This window comes from Perognathus longimembris, chromosome 2 (genome assembly GCF_023159225.1).
Source record: "Perognathus longimembris pacificus isolate PPM17 chromosome 2, ASM2315922v1, whole genome shotgun sequence".
Taxonomy (NCBI): domain Eukaryota; kingdom Metazoa; phylum Chordata; class Mammalia; order Rodentia; family Heteromyidae; genus Perognathus; species Perognathus longimembris.
Window position 1 is genome coordinate 151,482,223 of NC_063162.1, and position 10,386 is coordinate 151,492,608.

The 10,386-nt window shown below is 47.5% G+C and overlaps 1 pseudogene; it reads left to right on the forward strand.

Moving 5' to 3' along the window:
- Window positions 1-9,449: 9,449 nt before the first annotated feature.
- On the forward strand, window positions 9,450-9,638 carry LOC125345904 (annotated as a pseudogene).
- Window positions 9,639-10,386: the final 748 nt, after the last annotated feature.

Consider the following 10,386-nt stretch of genomic DNA (forward strand, 5'->3'; position numbering starts at 1 on the left):
CAGAGTCTTCTGTGCATGTCGGGCAAGCTCTACCACTGAGCTATGTCCCCCAGACACTACAGTCCTCATCCCACTGATGGCTTAGCTGCAAACCTGTCCTCAGTAAGAAGCTTCTGGACAAGCAGAGGTGGCACTTGCACACCTTCAGATCAGTCTGGCCAAGTGGCTGTGAACCTCGGCATGGCCACGACGCATTCCCCTGCAACCCTTCTCGTCACAGCTTCTTCAATCTCTTCAGGATCCCTGCAGAAGTAGAGAGCGGCATGAGCCGTGGCTGCTCTCAGGAGACGGTGCTGCGCATGTGCAGAATGTCCCGGCGGGTTGCCTGGGATGGGGATGCCCACATCCTGCAGAGAGAGCATCTATGTGGCATGGAGCAAGGGCAGGCAGCTGGCTTCCTGGAGCCTTCTGGGAGAGGCTGCAGTCGACCCTGGGCTCAGTCCCCATCAGAAGACGTGGCTCCTGGAAGGCCACCTGGATCTGGCTACTGAGGGCTCTAGGAGTGAAGTGTCCAGCAATCGGAGTGGCCAGTAGCAGTGGCTGCCTTCAGCACTGACCGCTGGTCAGCACTCCTGGCGGACAGGACGTGAAGTCCACGGGCTCAGCAGCAGCACTGGCACGAGCCACCAGTGGAAGCCCCTCCCCCTCCCCTTCATACTGCTAATCCAGACGCCACCACTGCCCCTTGTACAGAGGTACCATGGGGGTTCCAGCTGCAGGGCCCAGGACTTCATGGGTTTACCTATGAGCAGCAGGGAAAGAAGTGCGTAACATTTCAAGCCATCCGGTTTGTGGGGTTTTGTTACAGCCACCTGAACAGAGGAAGACAATTGCCAAGTTCTTCTGGTAACGCTTAGACGGAAATGGATCTGTATTTGATTTTAACTCAATTTTACAGATGCTGTTTGGGGTAAATTAATTGCTGAATCTCAGATGATCACTATCAAGTAAAATGCCATCCTGTTCTCACAAGGCTGCTTGGTGGAGGAGAGAGCAAGCTACAGAATGGTTCACAGAGAGTCCCTTGGAAGTGTTTGTAGCACAAGACTTCAGTAGCTACACACAGTGGGCACTGGAGGGAAAGACAGCAAGAGTGGGAAACCTGTGAACGAGGAGGAGTTTTTGCACAGACATCAGGTATGAGAGAGGGAGAGCATGCAATGGCTACTACTTCAGGGGCCCCTGGGGAGAAGAAATTGGATGAAGGGGACATGGGGATTTGTGGGTGCTACAGGCCCAACCTTCTCGTCATAGCTGTGTTGCTAAGCAACCATTTCCTGAGTGGTCCAGAAGTGGAAAGACCTTGAAGTTGCCAGTTCCCTGCTGGTAGCAGGTCTATCTCCAATGTCTTGTCCCTCCATGGCCAGTGACTTTTTTTGGCAGGAAGGAAAAGAGATTGCCAGGAAAGATGAGAAACTCTGAGACCCTGTCTTTCCTGTGGAGCTCTGAGGTGGTGCCATCGCTGGCTCTGAATTGTTTTTAGCTTTTTAAATTACAGACCAAGAGCAGCACGAGTGAATCCTGTTTGTAGAAACACAAACGAGCTTCTTCTGTGGAGAAGCAACTGGTCATTGCCTCACTGGATGCTAAGCAGTTTCTGCATTTCTTTTTTTTTTTTTTTTGGCCAGTCCTGGGCCTTGGACTCAGGGCCTGAGCACTGTCCCTGGCTTCTTCCCGCTCAAGGCTAGCAGCACTCTGCCACTTGAGCCACAGCGCCGCTTCTGGCCGTTTTCTGTATATGTGGTGCTGGGGAATCGAACCCAGGGCCTCGTGTATCCAAGGCAGGCACTCTTGCCACTAGGCCATATCCCCAGCCCAGTTTCTGCATTTCTGATTGCTTGTTTATCTGTGTGGACTTGGAACTCTCCTTGAAACTAGTTACGACTGGTTCCCTGGTTAGTTGGAAGAGTTTAAGAAACTCCTTTTTGCGTTCATTTACATCTAAACAAGTGTCACCGTTTTATGCTTAAAAAATATTGTTACTTAAGGGAGAGAGGAAAAAGGGGAAATGACAACAGGAGTGATATTGTCCAAGAAATACGGTACTCATTTGTCTGACTTGTGAAATTGTAACCCCTTTGCACAACTCCTTAATAATAACAATGATAAAAAAAATACTGTTTTACAAGAGTTCTGGCAAGTGAGGTACAGGACACAAGATTTGCTTTTGCCACCAGTATAGCCCTCCATCACCTTGGCCTTGCAAAGATCCAGAAATACAAATGCAAAGGCCTTGACCTTGAAGGAGCTGTTTCATGGAAGGCCCAGGTCAAGCATACGCCAGGCCAGGACGGAGCTCTGTTTTCTAGATTACCATCGTGTTTTTTAGTTTCTGTTGTTTTTTTCTTTTTATGTGCCAGTACAGGTGCTTAAACTTGGGCCTGCACATTCTCCCTTAGCTTTTTCACTCAAGGCTAGCACAACTTGAGACAAAGATCTCCTTCCAGCTTTTTGGTGGTTAACTGGAAATAAGAGTCTCATGGTCTCTTCTTGGACTGGCTTCAAACTGTGACACCGGGAATGTGGCCTACTGGTAGAGTACTTGCCTAGCATGCATGAAGCCCTGGGTTCCATTCCTCAGCACCACATATATAGAAAAAAGCCAGAAGTGGCGCTGTGGCTCAAGTGGCAGAGTGCTTTGAGCAAAAAGTGCCTTGAGCAAAAAGAAGCCAGGGACGTTGCTCAGGCCCTGAGTTCTAAGCCCAAAGACAAAACCAACTATGATACATAGATTTCAGCCTCCGGCACAGATAGGATTACAGAGGTGAGCCACTGACACTTGACTGCCATGGTGCTTTGTTTTGTTTTGGTTTTTGCCAGGCCTGAGACTTGAACTCAGGGTCTGGGCCCTGTCTCTGAGCTTCTTTTGCTCAAGCCTAGCACTCTTTCACTTGAACCACAACACCATTTCTGGCCTTTCCTGTGTATGTGGTACTGAGGAATGGAATCCAGGGTTTCATGCATTTTAGGTAAGCACTCTACCACAAAGCCACATTCCCAGCCCCAGGCCATTGTGGTTTCCAGTGGCAAAGAAGGACAGCTCTCATCAAGATGGCTATCTCCTAAGTATTCCTGGGTACTTGGTTCCACATGGCCTGAGGTTATCCACAGGCTAGGGGAACAAAGCAGGGTGTTGCCGGGTAAGAAAAGTCTCTAGGGGAGGCACTGTCCCTTAGGGTAGTGGTACTCTGACATTTTATTTTTGCCTATAATAAAAAGAACAAAAAGGTCACAGTGCACCGCTTGCAAGGCTTTCTAGGCTGGGTGTGTAGGTGTGCTCCGCCACAGGTTATTAGTGCTGCTGCTCCTCTTTACACCACTCTTCACTATTTCACATTTAAGACCATTTCCATTTGGAGCCTCCATCCACATTAGTATGTCTTGATGTGGGTGGGATTATTTCCCAAATGAAGACCGGCAGACAATCCTCTGGTTCCTCTCCCCCGGGGCCACACAGTGGGATAGGGCTCCCGCGCGGGGCTTCACATCACCCACTGCGATTAACACCACTACAGCTCACAGCTCAGACTTCATCACATTTGCCCAGCACCAATTCCTTAGTATTGGAAAGGAAGGGGGCTACGTGCTGTTTTCTGTTGGTAAGATAAATACAACTGCATATAGTACCAGCAGCACCCGTAGGCTCTGTTGGCAATGAGGAATTTCTGGCTCGCCTCAGGAAAATATGCATGCTGCAAGATCTGGTGACCTGCACCACCGTAGGCATGGGAAGCACCAGGGGAAACACAGTGTGTTCTGCCTCAGAGCTGTAAGGATCCTGCCTATCCCAGGACTCCCATAGCAGAGTCACTAAAACGCACTTGGTCTCAGGAAGTCCTGGGAACATGGTTCATGACATGCCAGTGGCCCCTCATGCTGTTTCCCTGTTCACGCACATTAGCTGGAAACGTTCAGCCTGGGAATATTTATTAAACTCCCTTGAGCAAAGTTCTAAGACACACACACACACACACACACACACACACACACACACACACATCTTTCTCTCTTCTTTCTTTTTAACAAAACCTTAATTTCTGCTGGGCAGGGCACTGGTGGCACACGCCTGTAATCCTAGCTACTCACGGGGCTGAGATCTGAGGATCGTGGTTCAAAGCCAACTCAGGCAGCAAAGTCCCTGAAACTCTTATCTCCAATTAGCCACCAAAGAAACAAAAACTCAAAGTGGAGCTGTGGCCTTGGGCTCAAAAAGAACTCAGGGTGGGGCTGGGGAGATAGCCTAGTGGCAAGAGTGCCTGCCTCGGATACACGAGGCCCTAGGTTCGATTCCCCAGCACCACATATACAGAAAAACGGCCAGAAGCGGTGCTGTGGCTCAAGTGGCGGAGTGCTAGCCTTGAGCGGGAAGAAGCCAGGGACAGTGCTCAGGCCCTGAGTCCAAGGCCCAGGACTGGCCAAAAAAAAAAAAAAAAAAAAAAAAAAGAACTCAGGGTGGGCTGGGAATGTGGCCTAGTGGTAAAGTGCTCACCTCGTACACATGAAGTCCTGGGTTCGATTCCTCAGCACCACATATATAGAAAAGGCCAGAAGTGGTTCTGTGGCTCAAGTGGTAGAGTGCTAGCCTTGAGCAAAAAGAAGCCAGGGACAGTGCTCAGGCCCTGAGTCCAAGCTCCAAGACTGGCAAAATGATGATGATGATGATGATGATGATAATAATAATAATAATAATAGCAGCTCAGGGACAACATCGAGGCCCTGAGTTCAAGCCCCAAAGACCAGGAAAAAAAATCTTAATTTCTAAGTTACATCCTTATTTCCTAATACTTTACTTTTTAAGAGAGGAAGATGAAACTGAGTCTTATTAAATAGTCCAAAGTAACTTTAAACTTAAAATCCTCCTGCCTCGGCCTCCCCAGTGCTGGGATTAGTCATGAGCCACCATGCCTGGTGTAATACTTTAATACAAGACTTCAGTACGAGTAGCTGCCATGAGAATAGGTACGTTAATAAACATTAATAAATGTTTATTTAAGTCAAACGTAAATGCATGTTATTATATGGGTTTGAGCTGTTCTTTAAGAACTCTCTGTACTCCGCTCTTCATTAAATGAATCAAATTTGAATACTCTATTTGAAAGTTAAAAATAGTTCCCAGAGCTTGGGGGCCAGTGGTTCATGCCTATAATCCTAGCTACTCAGGGAGCTGAGATCTGATGATCTTGGTTCAAAGTCAGCACAGGCAGGAACCCCCCCCCGAGAGATTCTTATCTCCAACAAACAAAAAGCCCCCCAAACCAGAAGTGGAGCTGTGGCTCAAAGGGGTAGAGTGAGCGAAGGGGTAGCCTTGAGCTCACAGAAGCCTGGGGACAGGGTTCAAGCCCCAGGACTGGCATTTAAAACAAGCAAAAAGCAGGCTGGGAATATGGCTTAGTGGCAAGAGTGCTCGCCTCGTATACATGAAGCCCTGGGTTCGGTTCTTCAGCACCACATATATAGAAAAGACCAGAAATGGCACTGTGGCTCAGGTGGCAGAGTGCTAGCCTTGAGCAAAAAGCAGCTCAGGGACAGTGCTTAGGCCCTGAGTCCAAGACCCAGGACTGGCCAAAAGCAAAACAAAAAAAAAAACAAAACAAAAGACCCACTTTGGGCTGGGAATATGGCCTAGTGGCAAGAGAGCTCGCCTCGTATACATGAAGCCCTGGGTTCGATTCTCCAGCACCACATATATATAGAAAACGGCCAGAAGTGGCGCTGTGGCTCAAGTGGTAGAGTGCTAGCCTTGAGCAAAAAGAAGCCAGGGACAGTGCTCAGGCCCTGAATCCAAGGACCAGGACTGGCCAAAACAAAACAAAACAAAACAAAAAAACCCTACTTTCTGTGAGTCACACATATCTGAGACCTGATTCCAAAGTTCAAATGTGATACGTCTTACCAGGGTTTTAGCTATCCTATACAGCAAGCCACCACTTTTGGATGATGCTTTAGCTAATGCTGCAGGGAATGTTGTCCAGTGACCTGGCAAAGGCTCCAGTATTAACTCCAGGGCTTTCCTTGAGGGTTTCCCCTTCCTGCCCTGGCTAGGCAGAGTTCTAGTTGAAAACAACATAAAGCTGTGCAGACTTCCTGTTTTATCAGGTGTTCCCGGTGCCCCCAGGGGCTGGGTAAGTGTTGTGGGACCAGGGATTAGCTAAAAGACCTGTCTTCCAAAGCCCTCTAGTCCATCTCTTCTGGGTTACAAAGGCACAAGGTAATCAACAGTGATAGAAGAATAAAGCAGCATAGGATTTGATTACCAGCTGGTGTAGTAGCAGCACATTTTTTGTTTATCAGTCAGCCTAACCTACTTGGAAAAATAAGAGGTCTCAAATAATAAGCCAAAGGGCAATTTTCCAAAGGTGAACAACACACATGCAAGCCAGGCACCAGTGCTCTACTCCTGTAATCCTAGCCACTGAGATCTGAGGATCGTGGTTCAAAGCCAATCTGGGCCGGAAAAGTCCATGAGACTATTATCTCCAATTAACCACCAAACAGCTGGAAGTGGAACTGTGGGTCAAGAGCACCAATGTGGAGCACAAAAGCTAAGTAGAGTGCCCAGGCTCTGAGTTCTAAGCCCCAGTACCATCACATACACATGCACACACACACACACACACACACACACACACACACACAAAATCATACATGCACTTATAAAACTAACAGGTAATCAATCATGCTGTTCAAGTCATTTGTGAATGAGGGAAATGGTTTCTGATGAGAATGTGAGGAGGTAGCTGGTGATAACAATTTAATAAAAGAATGGTAGGCTAAGACCACTAGGTAGATATAAAGCTAGTTAATGTCCTACAGGGCCATAAAACACAAACTATGTGGCTATCTTTCCCCTTGGACAGAAATTGTTTGCACATGTCACTGGACAGGAGACACAAGTTAACCTCTGCTCCTAGATAGCCGTCATTAAACAACAACCACGAGACAGCAGCACAGCTCCCTCGGGGAAGAACACCTAGTCCCTCTACCTCGGAGCTTGGAAGCATTTTTCTGACATACAGAAAAGACTCGCAGAGGGAGTGGCGAGGTGCCAACACCCTTTACAACAGCGAGGGAGGGGATCTTTATAACGTGGAAGGACACTGTACCAACTATAAAAGCGCTTCCTTAGAGCAACAGCCTGGACAATTTGAGGAAACACAACTTCATGTAGGTAATGACCAGACTCAAGAGCAACAGCGCACAGAAGCAATGGCTGTGAATAATGTGTAGCCCGGCCATTTACATGGCAACTGCAAGGATCTGGAATCCCGGGGAGAACTATTCCAGATACAAATTTGAAGGGTTTCTAGACTCACAGGGAAACAGCCATCAGACTTCAAAAGTCTGTGAAAAGAGAACTATGCATGAAAAAAAAATTTTTTTTTTTGCCAGTCCTGGTCTTGGACTCAGGGCCTGAGCACTGTCCCTGGCTTCTTTTTGCTCAAGGCTAGCACTCTGCCACTTGAGCCACAGTACCACTTCTGGCCTTTTCTATATATATGGTGCTGAGGAATCGAACCCAGGGCTTCATGTATACGAGGCAAGCATTCTACCGCTAGGCCATATTCCCAGCTCTGAATAAAAATTTTCTATAAGTCATTTGTCCTTAAAATAATTTCAATTTTGTAGAAAAATACACCTGCTACCAGACAAGTGATGAATTGAGATAAGAATTTTATTTTTGGCTGCATCTTGAGATCCCGACCTTGGGTGCAGTCCTAGTCCAGCCATGGATGCTTTCTTCCCTCAATAAAATTCTTTTTTATACCCCCCCCCCCAAAAAGAGTATTGTTTTTTGAGCCAAGGGCCAGAGGTTCATGCCTGTAATCTTAACTACTCAAGAGCCTGAGATCTGAGGACCATGGTTCAAAGCCAGCCCAGGGCAGGAAAGTCCATGAAACTCTTATCTCCAATTAACCACCAGAAAACTGGAAGTGGCGTTGTGGCTCAAGTGGCAGAGTGCTACCCTTGAGCTGAAGAGCTCAGGACAGCGTGTAGGCCCAGAGGTCAAGCTCCATGACTAAGAAAAACATATTATCCATATATTACTTATTATCATGTATCTTGTCAGTATGATCCCAGTTTTGATCAGGAAATGAAAAACTGACCTGCATTTTCCTATTTCTTTCCAAAACATGCCTTTATGGTTTCCCTACCACATTTAACACTGACCCAATTTTAAGCTAGGACAGAGCTCCCTGGAGTAGCAACCAGAAATGATGGTCAGTCCCCTAGTAAAACACACAAAATTTGTAGTTTGCTTAATTTTTCTTCTTATGAGGAATTCTGGAATCAGCCAGTCTGATAATTGCTTTAAACCACTGTAATGCTTAAACATATGAAACAATAAAAACCAAAGAAGGTAGGGAACTTAAAAAAATGTTGTTCTGTAAAATGTCTGGAATAAACATATTAAAATCAGAACAAAAACCACACACTTATTTATAAATTGTGGAAATGGTCTTATTTTAACTAGCAGTACCATATACAAGAGTTTCAGGCAAGGAATTCATCATTGCTAGCCATGTTTGCATATGCATTGTCTTAGAACCATGTCCATCAAGAGAAAGAACAGGAAGAAAAAGCTGATGTGTTAAGGAATAGAGTGGAATCCCAGGGAAGCAGGTGGTTGTGCGCGCATGCTTGTGTGTGTTGAATGAGTGATCTCTCTGGTCCCTTTACACATCCAGCTGTGGGGGTGTATGTGCATGTGTGGCGTGTGTAAAGGAGTGTTCTCACCAGTGCCTTTGCACACGCAGCTGACCTGGTCCGTGGAGTCTTGGGGAGCTCACCTTAAGTACTCATGCAGGAGTGCTCTGTGGAGGAGAAAGGAAGAACAACTTAGATGTGAGCCCGTCGCCTTTCCCAGCTGTCCAAGTCAAAGCTAGCCAGAGAGCGGACCTGGCCTCTCACTTCCAGCCTGTGCTGGGGACGTGGGAGCCTCCGGGTGTGAGCAGTGGGCCGGGACCTCGTGTGGCACTATAGGGGCGTTGCTAGGGTGGCTCTGGGCTGGAGGAGCAGGGCCAGTGGGGGTGGGGCTGGGGGAAGGCGGGCACAGGCCTGGCCTTGTGGACTTGGTTGGCCTGAACCACAACAGGACTGTCCTCCTTTGCAGCACTCCTGTTCCCTACAGGATCGGATCGCAGGGCAGAGCAAGGGCTCCCAGTTCCCCACAGGAAGAAACCGACTTGCAGAGGTGCTAGACGCACAACCCAGGGGCGGGCACTTTGAAATACCGGGGCTTCTGAAGGTTCCTTTCATCAAAGAACTGTAAACTCGGAACAGAGTTTCAGCGTTTTTCCCTTAGGTGGGTGGGGTGGCAAAGTTGACCGGGCAGAGGCTCCTCGCTGGCTCAGCCTGGCAGCCAGATCCCGGGCGGGCGCAGCCCAGCATAGGGAGACAGCCATTGCTTTTCCCCATCACCCTCTTCCGAGATCCATCGGTTGATGGGCATGGCCCATGGAACTCAATGAGAACTTGCCAAAGAAATATGAAAAAACACACAACAAAAACCAACAGGAAATAAGCAAGGGAAAAAGAAGATAGCTTGACTACCTCTCAGAGAAAGCAAAGAGACTCAGATCGTGCAGCCAAAGCAGAAGGTAACTAATGAGAAGTCAGTGCACACAAGAGAAAAGTGAGGACTGCCTCTGTGGAAAACCTACGGCCATTGGGTACATCATAAGCTCGAAGATCAAGATTTCTTTTCTTTTCTTTTTTTTTTTTTGGCCAGTCCTGGGCCTTGGACTCAGGGCCTGAGCACTGTCCCTGGCTTCTTTTTGCTCAAGGCTAGCACTCTGCCACTTGAGCCGCAGCGCCACTTCTGGCCGTTTTCTGTGTATGTGGTGCTGGGGAATTGAACCCAGGGCCTCATGAATACGAGGCAGGCACTCTAGCCACTAGCCCCAAGATCAAGATTTCTTAAGTAAACAGTCACTACCTGTGTTACAACTTATCCTTATAAAACTGTCTATTTAAAACTTTGTTTCTCAATTTGGGTGTTTTGCATTAAAACCATTCTTCAAAACCTAAGACATTGGGGGTGGGGAATATGGCCTAGTGGTAGACTGCTTGCCTCCCATACATGAAAGCGCTGGGTTCAAATCCCCAGCACTACATATATAGAAAAAGCCAGAAGTGGCGCTGTGGCTCAAGTGACAAAGTGCTAACCTTGAGCAAAAAAGAAACCAGGTACAGTGCTCAGGACCTGAGTTTAAGCCCCAGGACTGACCAAAAAAAAAAAAAAAAAGTTTTCCTTTATATGGTAAGGGTGGAATATTCTAGAGTGGGTGGGTGGAGAAAGCATCCTCCTACACACTCACACCTATAATCCTAGCTACCTAGGAGGCTGAGAACTGAGGAGGTTAAAAGCCAGAAAAGTCAGCAAGA